Here is a 7337-nt window from a genome sequence, read left to right on the forward strand (position 1 = left end):
TGAGAGTTGTAGTTTGCAACAGCTGGAGGCACACCGGTCGTGAAACACTGAGTTAGGTAAAAAAAAAATGAGTTTCACAACCAGTGTGCCTTCAGCTGTTGCAAAACTACAACTCTCAGCAGTCACCGACAGCCAACGGGCATGCTGGGAGTTGTAGTTATGCAACCAGCAGATGCACCACTACAACTCCCAGCATGCACTTTAGCTGCTTGTGCAAGCTGGGAGTTGTAGTTATACAACAGCTGAAGGTACACTTTTCCATAGAAAGAATGTGCCTCCAGCTGTTGCAAAACCATAAGTCCCAGCATGCCCATAAGGGAATGCTGGGAGTTGTGGTGGTCTGCCTCCTGCTGTTGCATAACTACAGCTCCCAGCATGCCCTTTTTGCATGCTGGGAGCTGTTGCTAAGCAACAGCAGGAGGCTGTCACTCACCTCCAACGATCCAGCCGCACAGGTCAGTCCCTCGTCGTCTCCGCCGCCGCAGCTGCTCCTGGGGCCCCGATCCCAACAGGGACGCCGGGGATCGGGGTCCCCAGCACCCGGGGTGCACGTCCCGCACCCGCTCACGTCCTCCAGAAGAGGGGCGGAGCGGGTGCGGGAGTGACACCCGCAGCAGGCGCCCTGATTGGTCGGCCGGTAATCCGGCCGACGAATCAGGGCGATCGTGAGGTGGCACCAGTGCCACCTCACCCCTGCAGGCTCTGGCTGTTCGGGGCCGTCAGAGACGGCCCCAAACAGCCAGTAATTCCGGGTCACCGGGTCACTGGAGACCCGATTGACCCGGAATCGCCGCAGATCGCTGGACTGAATTGTCCAGCGATCTGCGGCGATCGCCGACATGGGGGGACATAATGACCCCCCTGGGCGATATGCCGGGATGCCTGCTGAACGATTTCAGCAGGCATCCGGCTCCGGTCCCCAACCGGCTAGCGGTGGGGGCCGGAATTCCCACGGGCGTATGGATACGCCCTCGGTCCTTAAGGACTCGGGATGCAGGGCGTATCCATACGCCCTATGTCCTGAAGAGGTTAAGGACCAGACCAATTTTATTTTTGCATTTTCGTTTTTTCTTCCTCACCTTCTAAAAATCATAACTCTCTTATATTTCCATCCACAGACCCATATGAGGGCTTGTTTTTTGCGTCACCAATTGTACTTTGTAATGACTTCACTTATTTTACCATAAAATGTACGGCGCAATCAAACAAATATTATTTATGTGGGAAAATTGAAAAGAAAACCGCAATTTAGCAAATTTTGGAAGGTCTTGTTTTCATGCTGTACACTTTCTGGTAAAAATGAAATTTTATTTATTCTGTGGGTCAATACGATTAAAATTATATCCATGTTATATGCTTTTCTATAATTGTATCACTTAAAAAAAATCTCAAACCATTTTAACAAAATTAGTATGTTTGAAATTGCCCTATTTTGACCACCTAAAACTTTCTCATTTTTCCGTATATGGGGCGATTTGAGAACTCATTTTTTGCGCCATGATCTGTAGTTTTTATCAGTATCAATTTTGCTTAGGTTTTACTTTTTATAAATTTTTTATAAATTTTTTGGGGAATAAAATGTGACAAAAAAGCAGCAATTTGGGACTTTTTAATTCTTTTTACGTTTACGCCGTTCACCGTACGGGATAATGAACAATATATTTTAATAGTTCTTTTACGCACCCGGCGATACCAAATATGTGTATACATTTCTTTTAGGCTTTTTTGGGGGTAAAATGGGGAAAACGGATGTTTTACTTTTTATTGGGGAAGGGGATTTTTCAAATGTTTTAAACTTTTTTTTTTTACTTTTTTTTTTTAACTGATTCATAGCAATCAGTTGATTGCTAATCCTGTTTAGTGCTATGTATAGGACACAGCACTGCTCAGTATTATCGGTCATCTGCTCTGGTCTGCTCGATCTCAGACCAGAGCAGAAGACCCCGGGAGACGGCCGGAGCCAGGTGAGGGGACCTCCGGCCGCCATGCTGGATGATCGGATCGCCGCGGCAGCGCTGCGGGCTATCCGATCATCCAAAGTACCGCACTGCTGTAGATGCCGTGATCTGTATTGTTCACGGCATCTGAGGGGTTAATGGCAGACATCCGCACGATCGCGGATGTCCGCCATTACCAGCGGGTGCTCCGGTGCTCGCGATCATGGCGGCGCGTAAAAGTACTTCATGGTGCGCTAAGTACTACATCACCATGACGTACATTTACGTCCATTGTCGTTAGGGGGTTAAGCAAAATTACCATTTGTGTCAAGTATAAAAAAATAAAAAATAAACATCTAGTTATCTCCGCCGCTCTCACAGTTTCTCCGGTGTCCTGCTCGGATCCCCCATTGTGATCGTGTTCCTGAGGCTGCAGCGTGACTGTCATCTACAGAAGCACCCGGGCCCAATGTTTCATACAGCAGCTCAGTGAACTGCTGGCTGAATCAGGACATCCCTGCGGCCAGCAATTCGCAGAGCTACAGGATGACACATTGGGCCCAGTGCTTCCTGGGGCCAACACTTCATGCTGCAACTCCGGAAGATGATCGCTGCAGGGGACCGGAGCAGGACACCAGAGGCACCATAGGAGTTAAGTTCAGGTTTATTTTTTATATCATACATAATGGCCATAATTAGGGGAAAAAACTCCCGATGGAGTTCTCCTTTAATATATTTCCCTATGGTTACATTATTTTGCTGACATATTACACAGGGCCAGCGACATTACTATGGGGGTGAAGACTGCACCCGGGTGACACACTCAGAGTGGTGTGATACCACCAAATGGGAAGTAATCATCCTGCAACTGTGTCACTAGTGTTGCTCGCGAATATTCGCAATTCGAATTTTATTCGCGAATATGTGATATAGCACTATATATTCGTAATTACGAATATAATTTTTTTTTTTTTCACAGTACACATCACAGTGATCACCCCTCTCTGCTTCCAGCTTGTGTGGTGTAAAGAAGGCTCTAATACTACTGTGTGAGACTGTCGTGCGGATTTTCACTTGCATATTGCATATGCTAATTTTCTCATGTGCAAATTTTTTATATGTTAATTTTCGCATATGCTAATTTTCGCATATTACGAATATGCGAATTTAGCGAATATATGACGAATATTTGTCCATATATTCGCGAAATATCGCTAATTCGAATATGGCCCATGCCGCTCAACACTATGTGTCCCCCCATCTAAAGTCTTGCTTGCCGTCCAGAAGTGAAAATTGGCGGCAAAGATCAAGAAACACGATCTTCCCTCACAACATGCGTAGGAGATTGTGTAATTGTCAGCAGAGAAGGCGAGGGAGCCGAGTCGGTGACCTTACCTATGGTAAGATTATACTGGGGTTGTTGTGTCATAACCTAGACTGCTACAGGCGTGACAAGTAAACACAGTACTGATGGGACACAGGCAGGGCACACAGTGACATTCAGTGACGTCTTCTCCAACTGGTACAGACTGCGATGACTACTACCCAGACATATTTGGCTCCTTATTTTTTATTTTGCATCCTGGAATATAATAATGCCACAAACTCTGTCACCTGAAAAAAGAGATATTCACTAAGCCCACTAAATAATAATCTGCACTGCGCCCTTAGTAAACAAAAAATATTTGTGTAATTATACACAATGGCGGGGGATATTCAAAGAATTTAGTGCCACTTTTTTTTTTTTTTGCTTTAGCTGTGCCACATTTTCTTAAAATGTGGCGCACACTATTAGTGCCACATATTCCGATATTTAGCACCCGATATAGCGCCCTCTTAGCCCATTTTTTTAAGGGGCGGGGTTAGGCTTTTTGTGCAATTAACACCCTAATTTCAAAGGTGTTGGACCACTTTCTGTTACACAAAGGGTCTATCCATACGGCAGAATTACCGCTTGCAGAATTCCGCCTCAAATTAAAACCCATAGACTTCTATGGGATTCTGCAATCCCATTCACACTTCTGAAGTGTGAATGGGAGTGCAGAATTCCATAGAAGTCTATGGGCTTTAATTTGAGGCGGAATTCCGCAAGCGGTAATTCTGCCTTATGAATAGACCCTTAGTTTGTTCCCACATATCCTCTATTGATACAGGTTTTGTTTTTCAAGAACAAAGGGATGTCCAGCGCAGGTAAGTGGCAACGGAATGCTTTATTACGGTACTTCAGCACATAGGTGACAGCCATACAGGTGACGCGTTTCGGCCCTGGAGTTGGGCCTTAGTCATACTAAGGCCCAACTCCATGGCCAAAACGCGTCACCCTGCACTCACCAGTAATGCACAGTGAAGATTTATTATGCCATAGTGTAGTACAAGCATTCCGTTGCCACTTACCTGTGCTGGACATCCCTTTGTTCTTGATTTCTGCATACCAGGCACTACCCATGCCAGTCCGGGCGCTGTGGGCAAGGGGTGAGAGCTGAACATATTCTAGGTTTTGTTTTTGGTGTTTTTGAATCCAGTGTCAGTCATGGATTGAACAGGAAGGGTAATAATATAGGAAAGATTCTACTTCTCTCATTTCCTTCATTCCATTCCTAGTTTTTGTTTCCAAAACAGCATAAAATAGGCATGTGTGTAAGCAACCAGCTATGTAATAGAGATGTGGGAGACGCACGTGTTAATAAAAATGATAAGCGACTTTCATTTTTGCTTTTAGTGTGCTCTACAATGTGACCAGCTTTTATTATAATAGACATAAATTTATAATCTAAAGTATAAGAGTATAATGGTACAATCTATAAAAAACTATAATGGCACAGCGTTGTCTCAAAGGTTATAATTTACATGATGAGAGTGTGGTATTTTTAACTTTGTTCTGCCATAACTTTCTGCACGTGCATGTCAAGTAGTAGGTGGAGTGGACTTTCCTTGACTACAGAAGGAAAATAAATCATTATGCGGATATCTGGTTACTATTTTCTGGTGTTGTGTATTTGGAAAGGAACCAGCCCTTATGTCTTCTGTATTCCTCACTTATCTGAATGTACCTGAATCACTATGTGGTATCATAATAAATCTGCATGAATAAAAGGACGCTCATTCCCAATAATTGGTCTATATAAAAGGGCTTGTTCCTTGACTGATTGAATCATTTGTGTGTCCCAAAAAATCATTGTTCTCAGCCGCACATTACATCACTCTTTACATCACATTTGATGAATATGTAAGAGGCATGCCCTAATATGTATAGCCATAGAGTAGCATACCTTGCCTTTAAGCCCCAGAGTTAAAAAATACTGCCCTCTATATATATATATATATATATATATATATATATATATATATATATATTTTTTTTTTTTTTTTGTGTTGGCCCACTTTATTAAATGGGTATTCTGGGCAAAAACATTTTAATCCCTATCCAAAGGATAGGGGATAAAATGTCTGATCGCCGGGGGCCCGCTGCTGAGACCCCCCGCGATCTCCCTGCAGCACCCGCATTCTACCCGGACTGGGTCTCTAGTTTTGGAAACTGGGCCGTCACGCCTCCTCCCATAGACATAAATGGAGGGGGCGTAGCGTGATGTCACGTCCCCAGTGCCGGAAATCTGGAGGTTTCTGAAACTGGAGATTCGGCACACGCATAGAATGCAGGTGCTGCAGGGATATTGCGGGGGGTCTCAGCAGCGGGCCCCCCACGATCAGACATCTTTATTAGAATATTTTTGCCCGGAATACCTCTTTAAAGGGGACTCTGGCGGAAGGATTTTTTTCTCCAGACCTCAGTGCAATCCTCTTCTTAATGTCAGTGGTCAATGTGTCATAGTGTAGCTCAGTGGATCTCTGGTTGCAGCTGTGACCCGCCTCAGGCAGTGATAGGCTGAACGGCAATGTGATGTATTGATCCTCGGCCACTGTCTTCTTCCTGGTACCAGGACTCAATACATCACATTGTCACTAAGCCATTTACTGGCTGGGGCAAAACACCACTGAGGCCAGAGATTCACTGGACATATTAACAAAACAACAACAAAAAACTTCTGCTAGAATACCCCTTTAATAAAGCTCATTCTTAAACAAATATGTTGAAACACACCAACCTGACAGTGGACCTAAGGACATTATTTTGGCCTCCATCGGTTGAATTGAAGGCCTATGAATACATTCAGCATTTTTAAACAGCCTGATGTCTATGAGCACATTTACAACCATAGACAGGTCAAATTTGGACAGTAAGGAGAACATGAACACTAAAAAAATGGGATAAGAAGGGATTTATTAGTATAAGAGATGACTAGCTGTTCAGTTGGGGTCCACCGATTCCGATTCCAAAAACAAATGCCCCCTGAATATTGGGTTTATTGTCATTAGAAAAAACTTTTGACATGATGTATCAAAAGTTTTGATCGCACCAATTGTCACTCCTGAGACCCACTATGATGGCTAGTTATCAGCCGGGGAAGTGAGCGGCAGTGCGCCTCTCATTTCACAGCTGACTGATATGACTTTTTTTCTGTACAAGTACAATATAGAGATATGCACTCTGCGGTGGTGCATGTGCCACAGGTAGAAAAAAGATGATACCCTGCACTCACCAGTAATGCACAGTGAAGATTTATTATGCCATAGTGTAGTACAAGGACGCGTTTTGGTGTGGAAGCTTTCCTCAGCTGAGGAAGGCTCCCACGCAGAAAAGTGTCATGTACTACACTATGGCATAATAAATCTTCACTCTGCATTACTGGTGAGTGCAGGGTTTCATCTTTCTTTTTTTCTGTACAAGTCTCAGACTTGTACAGAAAAGAGGTTCAATCTTCCGGACAGCTGGGAAGAAAGAGGCGCACTGCTGCTTGCTTACACGACTTATAACTAGCTATCACAGTGGGCCTCGGGAGGGACAACTGGTGCGATCAAAACTTTTCACTTGTGTGGGCAACATGTTATAAGTTTTTTCTGATGACAGTAACCCTTTAAGGGTAGTGTCACACGTGCTGTATTTTTCTGCATATTTGCTGTTGCATATTTTCCTAACCATTGACTTCAATGGGTAGAAAACAATGCAGCAGCAAAATATGACATGTGTGACCCTACCCTTAGGCAGGAATTGCTGGTGGATTCTTTTATACACTTTCTGCATTTAGTGTTCCAAACATTACTGATTGAGAAACTATTAGCATTGCCTAAATGGACAAAACATTAGTCACACTATAAGCACGAGTATACAGTGATTAAAATAGTAAATACATTTGGACATAATTCAGTATTTTTCTGGCATGTGCACATTTCCTTTGTTTGAGCTCAGTATAATCCCTAATGTATTGGGTGTTGCCATAGCAGTGAATGTGGTGTCTCTCACAGAGAATTACTGTTTACTTATATGCAAAAAAAGGAGAATTG

This window comes from Hyla sarda, chromosome 3, assembly GCF_029499605.1.
Source record: "Hyla sarda isolate aHylSar1 chromosome 3, aHylSar1.hap1, whole genome shotgun sequence".
Lineage (NCBI taxonomy): Eukaryota > Metazoa > Chordata > Amphibia > Anura > Hylidae > Hyla > Hyla sarda.